Genomic DNA, 25,841 nt, shown 5'->3' on the forward strand with positions numbered 1-25,841 from the left:
GCTGACGTGAGTCCATGCAGGATCGGGCAAAATGGCGTCCAAGACTCATTTGTGTCATCGGTCCAACCAAGTTAGTAAAAATAATAAAGATTTTTGTTGTTTTAAGGAGCAAAACTAAAATATCTTTCATAAATATGAAAATTATAGTACCTAGTTAATAAAGAGCAACCATAGAGAACAACCATTGGCTTCCATACCACTTCGATTTTTCCGATTTCAATTTCAATAACACAAAGCAAAAAACAAATATTACGTTGTAACAGTAAAGTAGATGTATTTTTTATATTTCTTTGCATTAGGTATAAAACAGAAAATATTAAAGAGTTAACTAGTTCTGTGGCATAAAGCTATATTGCTGCCTGTTGTCTACCATAGTTTAAGTTATGCTTAATTTGTATATGATGTTCTTTTTCATATTGGTTAGCAATAAATAATATATGTATTGTATTGTATTGTATTGCTAGTTCTTAGAAAATACGTATTATAATCACAATATTTGCAAGTAAATTCACAAACACAAGGTATTATAACCGTATAACCATTAATCAATCTTACCATGTACAATATTTTTTGTCCAAACCTGAAAAACTTTAGCTTAATATCAAAAACACATGATTCGAATCAATCACTCGTAAATTTTGATAATTTTACATACTTTAATGCAGTGTTTTGCTTGGTGTTTGTCAGGAATGGAATGTCAGGGTATTAGACTTTGACATTGTATTACACAACAATACGTGAACAATACAACCATGGAGTAAAGAAGTAAGAGTACTTCTATAGTCCATGAAATACCATAGGTAAAGTTGGTCAAACCAATTTGTCAGTCAGTAAGAACCAGGAAAACTATACTCATCCTTTTCTTTTGGGTGCTAGTACTAGTGTAAGACAATGATAGTATGATTATCTCTGTCTATGATTGAAATGAGACAGTCATATGACAAACTATATTAATATTTTTTACCACTACAACTTTCTTTTCTGCCAATGTTAGGATTGGCAAGAAGGAAAGGTCCTTGTCGTTGGGAACTATTACTTCAAAATTTATTCTCACTGTCGTCTGTCAATGTCATGAAAAATCTTGGATGAAGCGAGTATGAATTTTTTTTACCGTGAGATTATATCTTTGCCGCTTTTCCTCTTTCTTGTTCTAGTAGTTAGTGTTTATTTACAGTGTTAGTAAGTGCTGGTGGTGACTATGAATGGTGGCCACTGGTGGTGCCATTTGAATTTCAAAGGATAATTAGGTAATTACACGGTAAGAGATGAGGCAAGCGTTTTGTGCAACTGTGCCGAAATATCGGGAACTCGCCAATAAGGTAAATACTCCGTTTTCAATAGTTTTTATTAATTTTATTATGTAAATGACATTCATTACTTATTTATGAAACTGAATCTGAATTTCTAAATGACTGAGTTAAGTTATTCCCTAGATCAGGGACAAATCGAGATGCACGTTGCAAGGAATGTCGTAAATAAGTTTAGTTTCCCTTCTTTGAATAACTGGTAACGAGTCATTTAGAAAGGGCGTCTCTGTAAGATTGACTGATAATGCTGACTTAGGATCAAGATTCTAGGAGAGACTAGTAAATAATCAAGAGAGTAAATAAACATGTATATGTTGCAGTCAAAGGTGTGAACTGGTCAAAAGAACTTTTAACCGACAAAAACAGGCAAAACTGCTTTTGACTGAGCATGTTGGTCAAAAGTAGTTTTACCTGAAAATCATACCTATTTCTGGCAGCAGTTTCGTTTTTAGGGCGTAGCAAAAAAAAAAAAAATAACCCTAACCTACCTATCTCTGGGAACAGTTTCGTTTTTAGGGCGTAGCAAAAAAAAAATAACCCTAACCTACCTATTTCTGGGAGTACTTTTGACTGATAGTAACAGTCACAATTACTGTTAACCAATGATTTTTAGGTAAAACTACTTTTGACCAACATGCTCAGTCAAAAGCAGTTTTGCCTGTTTTTGTCGGTTAAAAGTTCTTTTGACCAGTTCACACTTTTGACTGCGACATATATAAGTTACAGTGACGTCACACATCAATCAGTCATGGCCGCTCGCATTTGGGTTCATTCTACCATATTCAACACCTTTTATACCTATTTTATTGTTACAACTGTCAAGTAGCCAATTGCATTTGTCCCGGTCGACCTTAGTTCAAAAAATTCACTCGCTAGATGGGATTACAGTGTTATAAAAAATCAATAATTCAGTTTATTATGCGTGTACGCCTAGCACAGGAGCTGGGCGGGTAGCCAATATCGCGGGTGTGATACTCACGGCGCTCCTTTCTCCTGTGCTAAGCCAGGCTAAGTGCCATGGTGGCGTCATTTTGCAACAATGAGGACAACCGTGTGGTAGATTGGCAGTCTATATTATCCACTTGTCTTTGTCTTGTTGATTCTAGACAGTGCTAGATCCAGATAAAATGTTTATTTTGTCGCAGCTTTCTATAAAGTTTATTAAAGGTGTTTTCTTGGGACCGGAGTGTTGGGAGTTGAGAATAGCGATGCAAAAGTTAAGATAGTTCGATCTTAATTTGAACTAAACTAAAACTAAACTTTTTTAACTTATATCCGATGCTAAGTTTTTTTTATTCGGTCGAATATATTTTTTTTATATTTTTAAGTTAAATAGGTTTAGGTAAATACCTTTGTTTTATACCTATAGATGTTAATTTTCCATTATTATTTTATGAAAAATGTTGTTGGTTTTGAATTTTTTTCTGATAAATGATAATTTAAAGTTTAAAATATTTTTATAAACGCGATTAAATGCGTATTCTTACTTTAATAATTAGCTTAACGCTTCGAACGTGACATCATGTAACTGAAAATCATTATCAGGAAAAAGGAACAATTTCAGAATAGTGCCTTTTACAATGATATATAATAAAAAAAAAAAATTTTTTTCTGACGAGAAACTTGTACTTAGATAAAATAATACAGTCCATTTACATTGCTTAGTTCCTCCTAAAACTGTCGCTCTTGTTTTTATTATAAAACGTGTTGTATCCTTACTACATTTCAAGCCTATGAATAAATATCTCCCGTACCGCTATTAGCCATCTTCAGCCCGTTTATCCGTTTAAAAGAATTTCAACCAACCAGTTTTATTTTTCCGCACTCCAAGAATTTTCTTTCTCGAACTCATATGACAATCCTATCATCGCTTGAATTTCAACTCTATCTACGCGTCGAAAGGTCGTATTCTTATTAACAGATTGTATCGATATACGAGGTTGCGAATATTATAGTTAGACATGCCAACCCTCTTCGGAGAATCACGTGCCGTCGCGACCGCTTCCAAAAATGGCTCGACACCATCGAGTCCCTTGCGATTTCGCCAATTTTATATTGCGCGTGAGCAGATTGAGAACCACTACTGCTACGTTACTGTCTTTTTAACTTAGTAGTGACAGTGGCGCCATATGCAACTGTAAAGTTAAGTTTGTCTTGTGGCACCAGTTCTAAGTTTACCACGTTAACTTTGCGGGTGGCGAAATTCTGTACTGTAAGTTTAGCATAGTTTCTTCAGGAGTTTTATATGACAGTGTCGCCGCTCACGAGTGTAGTGTTAATTTTGTGGCGGTATACCCGTTCCCTTCGCGGTCACGGCTTGGACTGTTCCGTGACAGTATTGCCTGGTTAGAAAAGTACCTACTTGAGGAATCTTGTTGTGGTTCATAATTATATATACTTGTATTTAATTAAATATAAAATTAAACTACATCATAGTATTAAGCCCCATTTATACGGTTCAAGATCTTACATGCAATATTCGATACATTGCTACCTACAGAGTACAATGAATTCAGTGTCGACCAAATACCGCAATATAACAAAATCGCATGCAAGTTCTTGAACCGTCTACAGCCTGGCAAAAAAGAGTAGAAATTAAAAAGTGGCAACACTGTAGTGTCGTCCCGTTCTCTTATATGAATTGATTTGAAAGGGACAACACTACAGTGTTGCCACTTTTTAATTTCTACTCTTTTTTGCCAGGCTGTAAATGGGGCTTTAGTTTTAAACATTGTTGATTTTTTAGGGTTCCGTACCCAAAGGGTAAAACGCGACCCTATTACTAAGACTCCGCTGTCCGTCCGTCCGCCTGTCACCAGGCTGTATCTCACGAACCGTGATAGCTAGACAGTTGAAATGTTGACAGATGTATTTCTGTTGCCGCTATAACAACAAATACTAAAATCAGAATAAAATAAAGATTTAAGCGGGGCTCCCATACAACAAACGTGATTTTTGACCGAAGATAAGCAACGTCAGGCGGGGTCAGTACTTGGATGGGTGACCGTTTTTATAGATAATGGTACGGAACCCTTCGTGTGCGAGTCCGACTCGCACTTGGCCGGTTTTTTTTTATCTAAAATATTATTTTTGTACAAGCGGGGGAACCTTGGAAAATGCTCTGACTAGACGAGAATATATGCATCGGGGCTAGTAGGTGGTGTGCGATCAATAGCAATATACTCGTAGGCACAATAGATGACCTACTAAGTATAATTCAACTTCAAACCGCCATAAAGAGCTACGTGTATTCTAATAGATTCCGGGATTGAGGCCATTGAGGGCGACTCTAGTTCTAGGCTAGTTGTGATAAAACTATAGTCGAAGTAAGGTAAGAAGAAAATTTTAACAGTTATGAATTGAATCTCATATATATAAAGCTAAGGCCGGTAGTTTACTAATAGCCTTCTTCATATATTTCAACTATCAAGTAATAAACTAATGCGTCCCACAGCCGCCAGGCGCCACTGTCGCACCCAATGCACAAAATACTGGTTAGCCTGAGCCTTCACGCCCGTACTCTGCAAGTGATTGTAATATCAGCCAACACTTTTTCCCTCTAGTACGGACCGGTACCGATTTCGAACTATGTGATACGAATACGAATGCCTTCAGACGCTAACCCGCCTTTACATTAAGTTCCTTTCGCAATAGCTATATTTCACCTCCCAATCGGCTATGATTTATAAAATGGAAACGTTTTCCTACTATTCTTTGCCAAAACTGCCTACAAACATTCGTCAGCACCATAGCTGAGGTATATGACCTTTTAATTTTAAAGGTCTCTGCCCACTACACCGTATCATTCCATGACCGTAGTAGGAACGTTTCAGGCAAAAAAATATTCTTTGTATTAAAAAGTATGAGACTATGCCCACTAGCCTGTCCGTCACCGACCATACCCGTCGCGTGCCATGCACGGACCGTCAAAAATTGTCGGCGAGGATATTTTGCCGGTGCCGAAACGCTCCATGCACGGCACGCAACGTTGCCAGAACGGTGCGTGCAGGCGGCGAAACGGTGAGCATACGGGTTATAACCGCTTATGGTGACCGTTCTAAGCCCGTTATATAACGCGGGTACTAAGGGGATGAAACGCGGATGCTACGGGGATTGTAGGGGGGTCCTATGGGGATGATACGCGGTTACTACGGGCACTAAACCCTTTATGTACGGATATGAAACAATGTGGACACGGTGTAGTGGGCATAGTAGTTAGTCGGTATCGCGTTACATTCCGTGCCTGATACGTTCACAGCACGGTAATGGTATGATAAGTTGTAGTGGACAGAGACCTTAACTAATATATTCGTAAATAAAAATACTTGTATTTTATCAGTAGGTATATTTTTCAATTGCCGCTACTCTTAGAGCATTTAGTAACTAGAGACGCCTTGCCTGTCATTTTCTGTACAAAACAGTCTGCCGATTTTTGCGGGGGTAAGGTAAAAAACGAGAGAAAATCGACTACCAAGATTTACCTTCTCAGAAGCTATCTCTAATAAGCTCTACCGTATAAAAACGTATGAAAACATACCGAACCCTATTGAATAGGACTCTGTAAACGAGCTTTTAAGTTCTTCTTTTCGAAACTTGAGAAGCGATTTTAAAATCTTGAACTTATTAGAAAAGCTGTCAAACTTTGCTTTTAGAAAGGTAACTTCTTATTTGAGTGGAAACTTTAACTTTGATCATATTAGGGCGTGATATAACTATGATTTCTAAGCTAACTTTGCCGGTGTCAAGATATCTTTGTTCTTGAAAAAACTTATCTTGCTTTTTTTTTCTTTTTTTTTTGAAAATGTAGCTTTTTTTATGTAAAGGCTCTACCAGTGGCATCTCTATGTACTCGTAATACAGCGATCAAATTTTACAAAAAAATCTCCTAAAAATGCAAAGCGTAAGGCTGTCTTTTTGGTATGTTATTTGGATTTGGAGTTGGGGGAATATAAAAGTATGCTTTTCGTAATGAATGGCATAAATCACGACTTCTAGAAAGTAAATAATAAATAAACAAAAATATCCGCATAAACCAGAAACAATAATCACAAAACCGTTCCAGCCATTTTATCCTGACTTATTTTCAATAATACGCATATTTACGGTTCACCAAGCCGTATACAGATACATAAAGCACTAAAAAATGCCGTTCATGCGTACGAACATAACAGGGGAGGCAGATCGTAAATTTTTATACGGGCGCTACGTCACGACAACGTCACACTAGTGATCCGAAATGACGCAAATACCGCAAATTTAAACACGCATATATCTTTTCAGCGACTCAGTATTGTGTGGTACTGTCATGTGCGACGCGCGTTAAGCCGTTATTTTTGGCGGAAAAACAGTGCGTGACATCCCTACCAAATGACATTGAGGTGTTTTTGTAAAAAAAATACGCAGTGCTCCATAGGAACGCATGAGAGAAGACGCAAATAACTTCTGCTTCGTAAATGTTATCCTGGAATTCGTGAAGTTTACCCACCATGTTGGAAATTACGAACACTATCAATATCTGTCGTGAAAGCAGATATGAGCGTGAACGGGCTCACACGAGACGACGGCCAGGATCGCGCAAAGTGGAGGAAAGCAAGTAGGAAAGCGGACCCTGGTGAAGGCCGGGATAACGCTAGGTAGAAGAAGAAGAAGTGAATAAATTTACGCCCGTGTGACGGTAGCGAAACGGCCAAGCCAATACTGTGACTAAGGTGTAGCTTTGCTCTACAAGAGATCTGATAACTTTTAGACAGTGCCAACCTTTTGGTTTCGTCTAGGCAACATTTTACATGAAAATGTTTTTGGTGGGATTCTCTTTGTCTCGTAGAAGATAGCCGAGTTTTGGAACGAAGACTATTACATTTAATTATTATTTGTTGTTCAAAATAATTTTATAATGCGAAAACAAAAGGACTTGATGCCTTGGAGAATTTTCTAGCAGCTGTTTTTTTCCAAAGGTCATTCGATATGGGGTCGGACAATGTGAAAACGCTCTTATTGCAATTAAATTAAGGCTCACTAATGGTCACAGTTGAGTGTTGTTGTTCACATATAGTCTGAGTATTGCTATACGAAATCCATTGGCAATGACTATTCAACCGATCGGCAGCATGATACGTTGTTGGTATATACCATTCATACACCATGACCCGCATACACCAATTAACGTTCAATAAAACTTCGATACCGCGGACAGCGTGTCTCAAACTTTATGGAATTGGAGCACTTTTAAAGTTTCTTACAATAATTATTTTCAGATACCTGAAGTAAAATTTCATGTGGTATCTTTGTCTTAATTTCGCCTATAGGTGCAAAAATTTGATTCAAACTTAACTTACTAGGTACATATATAGTTTTTTTTTGACTGGACAAACTTAACCAAAGCAACTAAATAAAGTTGGTGTGAATCCGTCATCGTCGTTGCCCTCGTTTTAAAAGAGACCTCGTAAGTTTTTTAGTAGAACACTTAAATGCGGTCGATCTATCTCATATGTACACCCACATGCAAAAGTGCATGGCCACTTATAAATGAATTCCATTCCTAATGTGTCCATGCAATTTTGCAGCTCACTGCCTTAAATTCTGTCCTGCCCAATTTAATCTGTCAATTTATGCACCTGTAGATATAATCAACCCACACAATTGTATTGGCAGTGTTCGGAAGACCGACGTTAAAGTATGCCAGTGGCCATCATCACAGGCTTTTGCGGCTATTGCAGACGATTTATGCATTGCTGTTTAGACAACGGGTTTGGTGACTGTGGAGGCCGATGCATGCCAGTGGCCATAGGCTGTTTTATTTGTGGTTTTGAGCACCGCAGCCCGCAGAACGCAAATGAAGCCGATGATTGATCGGTGCGGCGCGCGCGCAATGCCACTGCACGGTGATGCGAACACATTGTCCAAACTACATGTGTAAACATAAATATATCTATCTCTTTCAGTTGCTCTGAGATTGTCATTTTACTCTAGTGGCTATAGTGGCCGAGGGATCCTCTCTCGTATAGGGCTATATACAGCCACGAACGCAAGTGTCGTAACCGGAATAAAAACATCTGACACAGATGATGAAGGCCTATTATATTTATAGGGCCTAGCCCAGTATTAACTATTTAAACGATCAGTTAACTAAATTCTGTTAAATATCTCAGGCACCTGACTGGTGGACCTAATCATACTTTTAAGAAACCCTAAATATGCTCCGTTTTGTCCGCCATGTTTAAATTTAGTGCACTTTTTGCAACAACTATAGGAGCACTGCCTTTTGTCCGCTGGTCACGCTACGGTTCTTTATTAGTTTCCTGAAAAGGCTCTTTGTGTCTAGAATATGCTAAGTAATAGCATAGCCTAGGTAAAGCAAACATTTGTTAGGCATTCCCGGGTTTATTTGGATTGCTTATTCTTCAAAATACCTATATAGGATTAATATTAGATGTCAGACAATCCGGACTATCCGGAGTTTCATACTTGATTGATACAGGATAAATATTAAATAGACTGGAAAACCAATTTGTCAGAACTAATTTTATATGTCATGATCCAACCTTTTCTCCTATATTTTTCTGATTTGATATTTTTTCTACTGGCAGAACTGGCTTGCCAGTAAGTGCACGCTGTACGCGTTAAAGTTCCGTTTCAGTTAAAATAAAACGCCAGATTTAACCGCTCAACAATTCGGTGGGAAACGAATATTATACACTCTTAATTCCGAGTATAGATACACAAAATTCAACATGACTACAGAGAGCACAGATACATGTCATATAACTAAAACTTACTTTAATCGCTCAATACACCGAACAATGATTCCACCACAAAATACTTCCATATTCAAATACACACAAATTAATATTCCAAGTTTGGATAATCGAAGTTAATAAACGGCCAGGAACCCCCTTTCCCGGCACCCGGCAACTTTCCCGTCCTTTGACCGTACTCAGTAAATAGTTTCTTGGGAACTACCGCCATTTAACTAAATAAAGGAGCGTGGAGCTGATAAATCGAATAGTTTATTGCTATTGGGAACTTGAATGGAACGTTTTTGAAAAGTTGTTTTAATGGCTATGGTAATGTGTATGCAGTGATATTGACAGAAAGGGAGAGGGTTGAAAATATTGTCACTTGGCACCAAACGTTGCAGGTTGATACCTAATCGTAAGCGCATTTGCCAAAACTTTGTGTGGAAAAATTTACAGTTATTTTCGTGATGACATAACATTTGTCAATCAGTCCAAACCGCAGAAAAAAGAAAAATGATTTTTCTTTTCTCTAGGTCTAATAACTCTGTGGCTAATTCAGTATAGGAAACAATGGGTAGGTACAATGACGTTTCGAAAGGTTCTGATTTTGAATAGGTATTTAGCTTATTTTTAGGGTAAAGTACTCTTTGTCCTTTCATAGTTCGTAGTAATGGCCTAATGGCATCTAGGCACTAGAAATTCTAAATAAGTTTGTTCAATTCCAAATCAAAAGTTCAAAAATGTCTCTATGTAAGTATGTAGACTTAAGACGAAACTTGAATTTTGACCTCTAATGGGATCAAAGTGTTTAACTACAAGTGTTTGGGCCACACCCTACACATATTACCTTCTTAACCGGTGAAAGCTTTCCAATATATCTCGAAGGGACAATATGAATACCCTACAGCCAACATATTTTACGCAGGCCATTATGAAGTGATATATTTTGTATAATAGTTTCCTTTATACTGTGTTGCCGGCGATTTCGCGCCCATTTTAGGTGTCGTCGACTTAATTTATTTACTCTGTGGACTAGAGATTGTATTTTAGGGTAGGTTTGAGTGTTATATGCTAAAAAAGCTTGAATTTTGTGTAGGTGCCTACGTCATATCTTGTAGAACAGGGGTCTCCAAACTTTTTTACCTGAGGGCCATATTGCGCCTCAGAAATTTCGCGCGGGCCACCGTCGGTTTTTGCGCCGGGGGAGGGTGTCTGGTTGCTGCTGTTAGGAACAGTTCCACTCTCAATGAATGCTGAACCCCTGGAGCCTGGCTCCCGCGGGCCGGACAGTGGGCACTCGCTTTGGAGGTCCGCGGGCCGGATTGTAACTCGTCGCGGGCCGGATTTGGCCCGCGGGCCGGGGTTTATTTATTTATTTATTTATTTTATTTAATAAAAATACAGTTATTCTTAAAAATAGGCATATTAGCCCCGCAAAACTCAACAATGAGTTTGACTGTGGGGACTGGTTTGGAGACCCCTGTTGTAGAACATAACACCACTACCGTCTTGAAATCGGTTTATAGTTTTAAGCATAAAATTTGTAACCCGTAACCCATATGGAATTTTACTAAGACTTCAGGACCTTTTCGACTCTCTGTAGAAGCTCTAACTTGATTGAAAAACTTTGTTTTAAAATACACAAATGGCATTTCTACCTATTCCATATACTTAATGCAAACCCATAGACATAGTTATCGTAGGTAACTAACTGACTGCGATATATAATATCAATGATTTACATACGAATACATATTATTTAGCCGTTTATCGTGGCATTTTGTTAGAAATAATTACTGATGTCGCGTATTACATCAAATATATCGGATTACACAGCATAGATTAATACAGAGAGGGCCATCATGGTCCCTTGATTCTTTAATCAGGTTATTTACTTCTTCTTCTTTGTCAGATTCGTTAATTAAGGGTTAAAAAAATCACATAAAAAATAATAATTTACCGTGTGGTTTTAACACCTCCTGAATTTTATCGGTAATTTAAAAAAAATGCTGCTAAAATCGCTTTAAAACATCATTCGGTTACTCATTTGATAGAGTTAGACCAAGAAAATTCTGCAGCGATTTTGATAGCCCACAAAATGCAAGTGTTATTTTATACGTCAATATTTCATAGAAGTTTGACGTTTAAAATAACACTTGCACTGCGTGGTCTTGGTCTTGGTCTAACTCGAAATGGTTTAACGGAACAAATGCATTAAAATCTGTGATCTGTTTGTCAAACTTAACTCAAATATGGTCCCAGTTGACCATGCAAGCACTCAAGCAACCGAACCAAACAGATGTTAATGAGCCACAACGTAGCCCCGTATGAAACGCTCCCTCTGTTTACTAAGCTGTGCATTAGGATAAAATTTCATTCGGCATTCCAACATTTAATATTGATTATGTATTTATAAACCGATAGAAAAATGATACTTTTAATGCGGTTGAACATGACATATTTATAGTGTGTTATGACTGTTATTACAACAAATATTAGCATAAATTAAAGATTAACGTGTGAAAATGTCTTTAATCTCTTTTTTATTTGTTGCAGGTTGGTAACTGACGAAATATGAAACTTGTATAAAAACTGGCTGAATAGAAAAAGTCTAAGCCCAGGTATGTTCTTTAAAAGTTATTGGAGCGTGCTGTCTATTGGCACTATTGGCAGACGGTTTTTTGTGGTAACGGCGAAGCCTCGGACGAGATAGGTATGAAAGAGATGATTAATCGAATGTTTCAAAAACGTTTTAATGCTGAAAAGTTCCGTGCTATAGAGTTAATAATAACAATTCAGCCTATATACGTCCCACTGCTGGGCACAGGCCTATCATGCGTGAGAGGGCAATCCGCATTGGGCTAGCATGGGGACTATAGCCCAAGTGCTAGAGTTAGACCAAGAAAGTCTGCAGCGATTTTGATAGCCCACGCAGTGCAAGTGTTATTTATACGTCATAATTTCATAGAAGTTAGACGTTTAAAATAACACTTGCACTGTGTGGGCTATAAAGAAACCGAATAAACAAATTGATTTAGTGCTCCAATATTAGCATTCTCATTCTCATTTACGGCTAGAGTAAATAAAAAATAGGTAGGTACTTACTTGTTAACAAAAATGTTGTCCTACGGAAGAACATGGATTGTTGTAGAATAGATAGTACGGTGCACGATGCAACCCAGTGGTGGTCCTCATAGTGTAGCATTAAGTGTAAAATTGCACCGATGGTGATTTCGCGATCTTCCGAAACGTTTAACGCGGCGTCTGGTTAGTTTGTTTTTGCTGTATAAATTATTCCCAAATCTAATTTGTCACAGCTGACACGATACGGGACTAAACGATAATCGAAATAAAAACAAATGGCCGGCTTCCTCGATTGTCAATGAAAACATGAAGGGCACTCCAATCGTCGTGCGAACGTCGCCCCCTACTTGACACGTCCGGTGGCTAATAGACACCATTGACCAGCCTAGGGTCACACCACAGACACTGTCCTATCAGCAGTATTTTAACTTACACTTTATTGTGAAATCATGAAAATTGGAGAACTCTAATCGTCGTGCGAACGTCGCCCCCTACTTGACACGTCCGGTGGCTAATAGACACCATTCGCCAGCCTAGGGTCACAGTCACATGCCAGATACACTATTCCGCCAGTATGTTGACTTATGATTTTTTTTTTTCTCAATTTGATCGCCTCCACATTATGTATATTAAGCTGAAAACATCCTAATCCTTAATATAACACAATTTTCTACCTTTCGGTTTGTATCCATGCGGCCGGTCATATGAATAAACATATATTTAAGCTATCCGATGCATACCAGAGACCCAACATCAATGTTAGGTTTTTTATATCAGTAAGGCAGTACTTCAACGGTATTCTAGTCGCCTTTCCTACTCCTTCACCCATTAGAATACTATTGTGTCCGACGGCTGGGTCAAGCCCACCCTCAACTTCTCCATTGATACCGGTCACCGGATCTAGACCTCACTGGCACTAGCCTTCATCCGATCTGTTCTTTTTTTATTCCATTTTTGAATATTTGAAGTAATTATTTTCTTGTGAGTACGAACTCACGAGACTAAATCTGGTGCGATAACGTCAACTGCTTGCATTATTAATGATTTTTCCACTAATATCCTATTGAGGTCGACTTTTTGAGGAGGTTAATATTACTTAATATTGAGGTCGACTTTTTTACCATCGCCGCTGGCAGGGTCCGCTAGATCTCCGCTAGTTTCTAGCGTCAACTCTGTTGTAATTTTGCCGCACAAATATTATATAATTCAGCCTATATACGTCCCACTGCTGGGCACAGGCCTCCTCTCATGCGCGAGAGGGCTTGGGCTATACTCCCCACGCTAGCCCAACGCGGATTGGGGACCCAAGTAGCACAGATTAGTTGTATAGCAGCCGCATAATGAAGTACGAATACGCTTGAAGCTGGAATATAAAAGCTGCATAAGAGCTGTATAAGCGTCTTTTCAGCTTTTATAACTCTTAAATGGGCACAAATTAGGCAGCCTTAAGTTCACATAGCTACTTAAGAGCGTTGTAGCAGCAATTTAACGGAATTATAAGGGGTAACAGGAGTTATAAGAGCTGTATATTGGCTGGGTAAGAGACCACCAGTTACCCTTTATTCAGCTAATATGTCACATGTGCGCCCTAATACCGGGAAATATTGACATTGGGCTGAATAAAGGATAATTAATAACATACTTTTACACCTCTGCCTTAAAAATCAGCTATTATATTTAGTATAGTGACGACGAACGCAGAGGTGAACATATTTATATTGAAGCAAAAACATTAAGCGCAACGACACCATAAGTCATTTTGTGAAAGTGTTTAGTTAAATGTTTGTAGATGATCTTTTATATATTAATGCGAGAAAGATGTTTGGGAATGCAAGTTTATTGACATTATATATATACATTATCTAAGAAAATTTCAGTGCGCCACGAAAATAATCAGTATTTATTTATTTTAATGATATAAATAAGCTACGTGTAAAAACTATTTCAGTGGTTTGGACAGAATTATGAGATAAAAAGTTAATAATACGTTATAGAAAGTACTAAACTAATGATTTAGGTTAAGAACTCAGGCACAAAACCATATTGTTACCCTTAAAAGTTGGAAAAGCAATTTCAATCTTGTAGGTTATATACAATAAAATGGCGGTCAATGTTAAAAAGCAACGTGAACCGTTAAAATTCTTATATGCAGCATACGACTGTTATATATCTGATAAAGATACTTAAGTGAACCACTATAAAGTCCAAGTCGCTATTTCGATACACTAGTGAACCTCTAAACAGTTATAAGGCATCTTATGAACGTTTTAACAGCCGCTATGCAGACAGTCCCAATGGTAATATAATAGGCTGCTTAGCGGTAAACATGTTCAGCGCTAAGCCGTATTATGCGCCACATGTGTTCGATTATACGTCTATTGGTTTCATAATAGCTCACTCGTTCTCCCTTATAATAAGTCAGCGAAATAAAAGCTGCTTTAGCAGTAAACATGTTCAGCGATAAGCTGTATTATGCGCCCCATGTGTTCCATTTATACGTCTACTGGCTTCATATTAGTTCACTCGTGCTCCCTTAAAAGTCAACGTAATAATAGCTGCTTAGCGGTAAACATGTTCAGCGATAAGCTGTATTATGCGCCACGTGTGTTCCATTATACGTCTATTGGCTTCATAATAGTTCATTCGTGCTTCCTTAAAAAGTCAGCGTAATAAAGGCTGCTTAGCGGTAAACACGTTCAGCGATAAGCTGTATTATGCGTCACATGTGTTCCATTATACGTCTATTGGCTTCATATTAGTTCACTCGTGCTCCCTTAAAAGTCAGTGTAATAAAAGCTGCTTAGTGGTAAACATGTTAAGCGACAAGCTGTATTATGTGCCACATGTGTTCCATTATACGTCTATTAGCTTCATAATAGTTCACTTGTGCTCCCTTAATAAGTCAACGTAATAAAAGTCCACAATTACCTCCTTATACAGCACATGGCGTAATTTTATCCACTAAACAGACCTTATAACGGTTAAAGCATTTGATAACCCTTAAAGCTGTATAGGGTCGTAGCAAATATACCTTTATATCACTCTTTGCGTATTAATGGTAGTTTTCAGAGCCGTAATGCAGCTTTTAATCGGCCCTAAGCTATATAAATATCACTGAGATCTATTATACAGCTGTAGGACCACGAGTGTGCTCTTATAAGTGTCTTAATACGCACAGAGCGTTAGATAGAACTAAAAGTGAGTAGTTATAGAGCTATCTGTGCTACTTGGGGACTTCACATACACCTTTGAATTTCTTCGCAGATGTATGCAGGTTTCCTCACAATGTTTTCCTTCACTTAAAAGCTAGTGGTAAATATCAAATGATATTTCGTACATAAATTCCGAAAAACTCATTGGTACGAGCCAGGATTTGAACCCGCAACCTCCGGACTAAAAGTCGGACGTCATATTCACTCAGCCACCACCGCTTATTATACTGGTGATAATCTGGCCCTACCATTCAAAAATAGGGGGGATAGATGGACGACTTGATTCCATGTATCACTACCAGTAGAAATAGATGGAAAAATATTCCACATATCCCCACTGGTGGGGATATCGCGGTAGGGATAGGTGGAATAGGCGAATATTTTCACTGTAGGCACATGTAAAGTTATTGAGGAAACCGAAACGCGTAGTTTAGCTGTGAGTGTTGACCCGCGCTAACGCGTCCGGAGGCAAATAGCAACATGAACATTAACTTGATGATTCACGTAAATACTTACATACGGACATGACATATCCGTACGCGGTAGAGTCGGACCAAAAAACGTCTGCAGCGGATTTGATAGCCCACTCAGTGCAAGTGTCATTTATACGTCATATATAATTTCATATTAGAAGTTTGACGTTTAAAATAACACTTGCCCTGCGTGGGCTATCAAATCCGCTGCAGACTATTCTTGGTCTGACTCTAAGAAGATGATAACTGGGGGGAAAACATAGAAGAAAGTGCAATTGGAACCTTATGTAATTTTATTTTAAGTTCAAATTTCTTCATTAGAATAACTCGAGTTATCAACTTCTTCCCACCGTGTAAGGATATGTATTTACGTGAATCACATTCTATGGACATAGCCGTAGAATGTGCCATTTCACTAATAACGGTTACAAATACTGATGTGCCGTCGGAAAGTTTCCAGAATTGCGAAATTTCCACCTTGAAAAATTTCTCATGTTTTTGTATGGTTCGAAACATTCCGTTAATAAAAGATTCCTTAGTGTCCTATGAAAATTTCCTGAAATAACAGGATTTTCCATTTTTTTTTAATATTCCGCAATTTGCACATGCACATTCTGTACTTGAAATATGTATCAGAATGCACTGTGCTGCATTTTATAGTCTTCAAATGACGCTCACGGTTCCGTTAGCACCATTTAAGCATGGATGTTGGTTGTGTGTTAATGGTTTTGCGTTTACCCAGATGTTTAAAAAGTAAAAAAATATTTTTTCACCTCAGCAGCTCGAACAAGGGTACTTTGCTTCTTAAAAACAGTGAGCAAAATACGATTTTGCTCACTGAGTCATTTTGCTCACTGAGTGAGACAAAATTACATTCAAGTTACCTTTATAGTCAAATGTCATTTCAACATGCGGGGTCTAATACAAGTTCGATATACTGGGGTTCTATTATCTCTGTCCCTCTAGGTATGTTCTTACTGCTTAGGGTGAAAATTTTTGTGTACTACACGAGATCAAAGTTATTTACATCTCGTGCGCTTTTGAATCCCTTACTACGCTCAAGATTCTAAATTAGATTCACTCGCAACGCTCGTTAATCTATTATAGAATCTTTCGCTTGCCGGGACTCAAAATAAGCACTCGAAGAAATATCAAACTTTGATCTCTTGTTGTACAAATAACTATTGCCATATGATAGTGACATTTTGAAAAACACTTGTCTGGAGGTTTTCGCATCCTTATAAAACGACATAACCGACTTCCTATTTCTATTGAGGAACATCCTTTTGTATTGAATAAAAGCGTCTCTATACAAGCGTGTAACCCGGACGTGCTTGCCATTGCGAACAGCATTTCTATTCACATACCATTTTACACTTGACATTAGCTTCTATAACTTGAACTCTACACCCTAAATAATCGTATGAAATCTAGGGTCAAAACATACTGGTTAATATATAAGATGAGCATTGTAAATAACAGTACAACCACAAATGGGCGGTGACAGTTCTCCACTAATAAATTCCATTTCAAATCAGCCCCTTTCTTGAAAACCGCATTTGTTGAAATGGGACAGCTGCATTGGCTGTTCTGTTTTAATGGTGATGTGACTAAGTTGGTTATACTTGTTCAATTTGGACATCAGTTAACGTCTACGTTGGCAAAAGACTGCTAGAAAGCCTCTAGAAGACGTTGCGATTTTTAGAAGAATTAGTTGTAAATTAGGTGTTCGTGTCTTCGTGTGATACTAACAAAACCCACTTTGTTATGTTTTCCAAAGATGGTTCCAGTCACTTTTATTCTTCTTTACTTTGCAAAAACTTTATCTATACGTTATACCCAAAAGTGAACGGCCTGCGATATGTTTGAGTGAGATGAATACAAGATAAATACAGCTAACTCGCTATGAGCATCATTTTGTGGACGACGCATTAAACGAGTTTTCATGCAAATTTAGTGTATTTTATTTACATGTAGCTCATGAGAACATTAAATCCAATGGCCGTCTGTTTACCAATGATACTCAGTAATGCCAATAGGCTCGCTTCTATCACAAATGACCATATACGCTACCCGTAGCAATTCCTCGATTAACACATAATTGTGAATAAAAGGTCAAGCTACTGACGATAGACGAACAATAAATAACGCACCAATGATACGATCGTAGTTTATGATGAAGGCAATAGTAAGTAAATAATCGTAAATGTTGGCTTTCGATATTGTCAGTACTAATACTATTGGGACTATTCATAATGTGTAGTTTACATTACATAAATCCTACTGCTGACGAACGGTACATTACCAAAGATTTCAAAAGTAAGGATAGAGCCTTTCATATAATGCCGAGCGAACATTGCACCGACAAAAATGCGCACAAAAAGTGTTAAGTGCCTGTAGGTACTTCAGCTAAAATTCTTATTTAAAGTAGCCAAAATCACCAGACCTTGCCAAATTCATATTAAACTCCGAACTGTCAAGATAACACCATCCGAAGACAATTACAAAGTTGCCGCATTTATAAGTATTCCGTCTTAGTCAATTCGAAAAGTTCGCTCTATGTAAACGTTCAAACTGGGCACTTAAAATTGTCTTACGTAGATAAAGTTCTATCGTACTATGAGCTTCTTAGAGAGATATACTTTTTCAAAGTAAGAATAGTAAGTTTATAAAAGGGATAGTGATAGTAACGAAAATTACGAATCTATTTTAAATTGCCATAAAACTGTTAAACTGATTTAATCACTACGGTCCTTTATATAAAGAAAACTATTGCGTGGCATGTGTATGTTAAGGATCAATTATGTAGTCTGAATGATACGGGTCTCTCTGTATTGGTGATTTTCCATACTATTGAATTACATAGTAAATTAGTAATCAAGGCATTTGAAGGTTAGTTCTATCAGTTTTTTAAAGACGTCTTAGCAATTGGACTGTTTGGATCTAGATTAGTCTAGCTCTATCTCGACCAATCATACATAGCAATATGACATAGTAGTAAAGTAAGTATATCAGTATATCTATCTGATACTAGTTTTCGTTGCTAAAATTGTTATACAAAGAAAATAGAGCAAGTAGAAGCTATGTATGAGAGCGTAACTAAGTTAGGTTTGTGTTAAGGGGCCCACTGATTAACAGTCCGCCGGACGGAATCGGACTGTCAGTTAGAACAAAAAGTTGACAGTTCCGAACAACTGACAGGCAGATACCATCCGGCGAACTGTTAATCAGTGGACCCCTTTAGACTTGATGTTCGAGTGAAATTAGGAATCCTGACAATAAACTAGCTTTTACCCGTAACGCAAGTAGGCTCGCCGCAAAACACTTGTCGTACGCCCATCACCGGGAGAAGCAGGGATAATTTCCGATTTGCACACTTTCTCCGGGAAGCGATGTGCGACGCCACTCGAGATTCGTTCTGCTCACCGTTACACACGTGTGATGAACAAAGAAAATTGGAAAGTGTTAACTTATCATGCTATTAGCTTTCCGCGACTTCGTTGCGCAGAATTATTATTTCCGTCATAAATAATATTTCGATCCTCTCACGGGACAGGACTTAAACTTGATATGGGGATTTGAAGATCCATATAAAATTTTATCTAAATCGGTTCAGTGGCTTAAACGTGAAGAAGTAACAGACAGACAGACCAACCGGCAGGCGGACAAAGTCAGTTTCGGATGTATATTACTAGAGATGTGCTTGTCTTCATTTTCCACTTTCCTATTCTAGTTTTTGACAGCTTGCAGCTTAATTTTATAACTCACAATCTGCTTGTTAGGGTTCATTCAGAATTTCAGAAATCATGTCATGTGTTCATATTTTGCCTACTTTTTGAAGAATGGATTCAATACTTGCACTTACAGCCACGTAGTTAGAGATACCAATTCCCGTATAAAGATTATAAAGAAGCAATATACAATTACAACATTACTCTCAGCTCCAACAGTAGTTATAAAGCGATAAATTGTAGTTTAGAAAGTGACGAGATATTCCTGCAATTATAAAAGGTAGTTATGGCCATAGAGAATTTTATCGGTTGAAAATCAATATTTTATATCGGTTCGAACATTTGGTGTTGGTCCCACGATCAGAAAGTAATAACGTATGAAATAAAATGTTAAAAGTAATTTTAGTAAGTACTCATTAGTAGCGGCGTGTCAGTAAAGGGGCCCACTGATTAACAGTCCGGCGGATGGTATCTGCCTGTCAGTTGTTCGGAACTGTCAACTTTTTGTTCTAACTGACAGGCCGATTCCGTCCGGCGGACTGTTAATCAGTGGGCCCCTTAAGAGTCGTAGGGAAGTCAAGTGTGGCTACCACCAGTTTGGCACTGACATAAACACTATCGAGAACGTAACTTAAGTAAGTACTTTCTTTGCATCTCGCTCGTACTCGCGTATTAGTGCGAGCGAGATATATAGAAAGTAAATTACGTAGAGTTAGCGTACATGTCAGTTTTGACACTGACAGTGATTCATGGGTATATATTGTGATCAAAAACTCAGCTCTCTGATAACCTACGGCACCTTACCGGCCCGATTCGAACTTTAAGATACGTCAGTTAATAGATCTAGAAACTATATGGATTATAACACTTTAAACTCTCGCGTTTTGTACACATATTTAATTACACAAACGGGTCTACCGCGATATAATTTCATTGTTTTTACCTTTAATTCCGACGTTTCAGCTGAGTTGCACCAGCTGTGGTCACGGAAAGACTGACGTCCCAACAAATGTCAACGGAGATATTAATAAAACACCACTAAACTACCCGAAATTAGTTTATAAAAATGTTCGGGGTAGACAAAGAAATTGCAGCTACCCGTTAAAGTTTAATGTTTATTGTCCACGGCGGCAGTGATTCAAATGTTGAAACCAGCGGATATATCTTCGGACCAGTGTACGGATACTGTGAGTGTTGCGTGTCGTGCCGTGGACAATAAACATTAAACTTTAACGGGTAGCTGCAATTTCTTTGTCTACCCCGAACATTTTTATAAACTAATTTCGGGTAGTTTAGTGGTGTTTTATTAATATCTCCGTTGACATTTGTTGGGACGTCAGTCTTTCCGTGACCACAGCTGGTGCAACTCAGCTGAAACGTCGGAATTAAAGGTAAAAACAATGAAATTATATCGCGGTAGACCCGTTTGTGTAATTAAATATCTATATGGATTAGATATGTCAGTGTCAAATGTGACGTTTCTTCAAAAAAAACGTCACTTTTGACACTGACACATCTTATCCATATCGTTTCTAGATCTATTAATTGACGTATCTTAAAGTTAGAATCGGGCAGTATGGCAATATTACCTTATTGACTACCACAGGACATGTTGCAGTTAATGAGCACAAATAGATCACTCACACGACCGCCGGGTCAACCCATTAAGGGCCTTAAGGGCAGGTAATTAAGTTATTAATCACTTGCCCCCTGACCACCTACTGGGATTTTCTCTCTAATGGGTTCCAGTGTTTGATAATTAATTTATAGGAAATTGTTCGTGTGAAGTAGGTTGGATTAATTTGTAGAAAATGGTGGCGCAGTGCAAGGTGCATTATTGATAATTAATAAGAACCTAAATAGCATTAGTTAGTGAAACTGATATGATTTTGATGTTGCTAATAGGGTTTAAAAAAAATACAAATTCATTTTGATACGTCTAAGTCGTCTAACCGTTAACAGCGCCAGATAAAACGAAATTAGTAACTTTCTGATGAGAAAACGGTTGATCCCAGCGGTTGGTTGGTTGTCTGATGAGACGGCTGGAAACCGGTTAATTCCAGCAGTCATAATTTTCTGTCATATCATGTATGGATCAGAGTGTTGGGCCCTAAAGGTGACGGATGAAAAGAGATTGCATGTAGCGGAGATGAGAATGTTAAGATGGATGTGTGGCGTGACGAGAATGGATAGGATAAGGAATGAGTATATAAGAGGAAGCCTGAAAGTTGCACCCATAACAGAAAAAGTATTAAGGGCAAATCGCCTAGCGTGGTACGGGCATGTGATGCGGAGGGATGAAAGTCATGTGACGAGAAAGGTACTTCGAATGAATGTGGAGGGAAGTACGAGGAGAGGAAAACCGAGGAAAAGGTGGATGGACTGTGTGAGAGATGATATGAAACGAACGCAAGTGAATGATGTGATGACGGGTGACAGAGAGGTGTGGAAGAGAAAGACATGCTGCGCCGACCCCATGTGAATGGGAAAAGGGCAAGAGAATGATGAATAATATAACATTTTAATTACATTGTATTCTCGCATACGTACTTTAAATAGATATTTATTAACTAAACACAACTCTAATCGTACTAACTGCGAGTTAAATGAGTCACCATTTCACCTGAACAAATAATCGTAAATAACAAATAACGCTCAAGCGAAAATTAACCTTATATCATTATCATAAAGACCAATACACACTTGTCACACTTGTACGCAAATCGGAAGCGGCCCACGTGCTACAACCGATATCGATATCGATGACAATCTGATATCGATAATCTTCAATAAAAACAATGAGATATCGCTTAATATCGACTTGGGGCTTATCAAACGAATTTGAACTCTACTACCGTGTGGGAGAGTTCATGGATGAAGATACGAGTACGTGGAAAGAATGCAAGCAATGACTATGGTAATTCCAATCGCTGCGATGCACGGGCAAGGCAAAGAAAGTGGACCAGTATGTTTGTGATCGTTTCTTATGCAAATAGTTTGCATAAGATCACATACTTATTATACTTGGAAAACCTCGATAACACGAAACTCAATAGAAACGAAGAAATATTCGGGTTTTTGTAGTATGGAGTGGACTGACCATCATCCTTTAAGGATGACTCACGCTGGAACGGTCAGGATCGGGATCGAACGTCCGACACTTTTTCTATGATGGGTGATCACGTGATGCTTTCTATAGAAACGAAGGGTCGGACGCCTCAGTCCGGACCCGGACCCTTCTAACGTGAGTCATTCTTAAAGGCGCCCGGACGGTATCGGCCTGTCAGTTAGAACAAAATTTTGACAGTTCCGAACAACTGACAGGCCGATACCGTCCGGCGGACTGTTAATCAGTGGGCCCCAAACTAGGAAAGGACTGACCGTTTATTTCGAAGATGTATTTCGCCGATTAAGGTTACACCGTAATTGTTACGGATCTTGAGGTCTAGTAAGACTGCCGGCCTAGCCAATGTGACAATCGCTTGCGCTTCGCCATCGAATCGCTTTATGTCTCTCTATTACTCTTCCATATTAGTGTGACAGTGACAGTTGCGTTTCGTTCGCTACGGAGCGTTAGCGAGACATACGGAGCGTTAGATGGCTAGGCCGGTTGGTTAGTTTGAGGACTCGACTCGCTCGCACCCGATAACATTTGAGAATACAGGCCATAATTCTGATTACGGAATATCGATTGGTACTCGTCATTTTCAAGTGTCACGGATTTAGGAATTCAATGGATGCATGATGTGTCTCACGTAAGCAATTTTTGCTGTTTAAAGTTTCAATATTAAAAACTGTTTACTTATAGTAGTTAGGTATCTACTTCAGCACTTGTGTGTGGCGTTTACACAAAATAATTTAGATACCAATTGCTACTATCAAAGAAAAAAATTTAGTTCGAAAACAAAAACACCTAGATGAAATTTATTTATTTAAAAAAAATTGAGTTTCTATACATAATAAACCAATAGAATAAAAAATTGTAGGTGTGTTTTCAAAACAAACTATTTTATTTTCAGCTAGCGGACTACCTCCAACATATTCTTAAATATCATAGCCTAGTCTAGTAGCCAATGTATATATGCGTGCAATTTTAGATATGTCAAATTCACATTAATGAACTAGTTTACCATTTATTTTATTGGTTATAAAAAAGTTTAGAAATCGAGAATTCCATTGCACGAATACAATAATATCATGACATTTTCTATTCGATAAATGTTAAATTTTGAAACTCTCAGCATGCCGCCGGATTTTACAGATTGGTCACAAGTTGACATTACTTAATTCGTGTTGGTTACCTAAGGTATAACATTCCTCTCGGTTGTGGTATAATACCTTCCGTACTTCCGACAATAAGTTACCTAGCTTGGAAACGGGACATATATTGAATTGAATCAAATCGACTTCATGTACTATGCGCGGGCGCAGGTCACAGTTCTTGTCCGTCTTAGTCAACAGTAATGGCCGTCGTGATAGAGCGCCTTACGTCACGATAACGTGTAATCTCACTAATTGGACAATACCCCGAGTTGCGGTTAACGTTTATGCAGATATCGGCTATATTGAGGCAGAATTACTACTTATTGCCACATGAGATTGAATGCTACCTGGGAAAATCATGTCGGTTGAGTCATGTCGTAAGTATCTAACCTACACATACGAGTAAGTACTTATATATACAATAATAAATACATGCAGACAACAAAGCGAGTACAGTCAACAACAGAAGTTGCTAAGCGAGTGAGGTGTTCAAAATTACCTTGACACGCTCTTATTCTTTTAACAATAAAGTCGCGTCAAGATCATTTTGTTTTGAACATCTGGCCCGCTTAGCAACTTCTGCTGCTGACTGTAACCATGTCTTAGTATTGTATTGACGGTTAATGGGTATCTACTGATGTAGCGTCGTAAAGTTTCCATACTTGCGAAATTTCCGCATGGGAAAATTTCGGAAACTTCTCATATTTTTGTATGGGAATCGAATTTTTCCATTTCCTTTGTTTCCTGTGAAATATTCCTGATATTTCCGGTAACTTTTGCAACTTTTTGGAAATATTTCCCAACTTGTACATCTGTAGCAAATTATTCCTTAGGTTATTATATTATTTGTTAGAGTTTATTCTTTCAGCAGATTACATTTGATACATAGCTTACAGACTACTGATTAATTAATTAGTTATTTATTAGGTAGGTATATTTGATTAATGATGAGGAAATGGATATTCTAATGTATGTACTTCTTTTGTTAGGTATGCTTTTTATTGACATTTAGATTTTATTGTAGAAACATTCAAGACTATAATCCAATATTATTATGGAGTAATATTACCATCAATAAATTGCTCTGATAATCTGATAATTATAGCGTAAGATAATATACATATATGTAAAACGTTCATAAGTGCTTGTTGCTAGGCCTACATGAATAAAGTATATTTGACTTTGACTTTGAGACAAAAATACATTAAATTTTCATTAACTTGAAACTAATAATTATGTTGGCGTGAGAACGGCATGGTGGCTCCTTTAATTTAATTTTAAAGCATCTAAGCTATTCTTGTGTTGGATACGGCAGTTCGACCCGGAACTACCGAAACACAACACTCTTCGCATATAGCAGAATAAGCAACAAATTGTCAGAATTACACCTGTGGACACGAAATAATATCTAGGTACCTATACTTATTCTATGTAAATAAAGCTATTCTATTCGGCCAGAAGTCGGCATACTCGATGGTCTCCTGACAACACTCCAGTACGGTTACCATCAGTTTGTCACTGACATAAACGCCGTCGAGAACGTAATTTACTTTCTATACATCCCGTTTGCACTAATATGCGAGTGCGAGCGAGATATATAGAAAGTAAATTACGTTCTCGACGGCGTTTATGTCAGTGACAAACTGATGGTAACCATACTGATAACAATGACAGCGACAATAATGACAGCGTTTAGTTTTTCCACAATGCAACGCGTTGCAAATGCAACCGCAGCATCGCCCGAGGCAACATAGCTAATATTGTCGTCATCTTGCCAACATTAACGGTAATTTGCTAAGTATTGCCTGTAGTAAATATTAAGGTTTTCTTCATTATCATAATGCTTCTATGAAACTCAATTTTGTTTACATAAAATATAAAATGAAAAACATTGGGTTACTATGGCGCTTTTTCGGTTGCTAATAATAAGGAATTGGATCTTAAAACTTGTACACGACACTAAATAAGTTACTTAAGGAGCAACTTCTCCTCAACCTGTGGAAAACTAGGACTTACTCGTATTGGGACTTTTCCA

General features: G+C 37.9%; 2 protein-coding genes and 1 long non-coding RNA gene across 4 annotated transcripts in view; 1 reads left to right on the forward strand and 2 right to left on the reverse strand.

Annotated features, from left to right (window-relative positions):
- The window catches only part of LOC134791654 (caskin-2), a 448,440-nt gene that overhangs the window by 75,765 nt on the left and 346,834 nt on the right, over positions 1-25,841 (forward strand). The window lies entirely within an intron of this gene.
- The window catches only part of LOC134791806 (uncharacterized), an 89,501-nt gene that overhangs the window by 15,449 nt on the left and 48,211 nt on the right, over positions 1-25,841 (reverse strand). The window lies entirely within an intron of this gene.
- The window catches only part of LOC134791569 (uncharacterized), a 68,728-nt gene that overhangs the window by 5,048 nt on the left and 37,839 nt on the right, over positions 1-25,841 (reverse strand). The gene's annotated exons all lie outside the window — the stretch shown is intronic.

This window comes from Cydia splendana, chromosome 6 (assembly GCF_910591565.1).
Source record: "Cydia splendana chromosome 6, ilCydSple1.2, whole genome shotgun sequence".
Lineage (NCBI taxonomy): Eukaryota > Metazoa > Arthropoda > Insecta > Lepidoptera > Tortricidae > Cydia > Cydia splendana.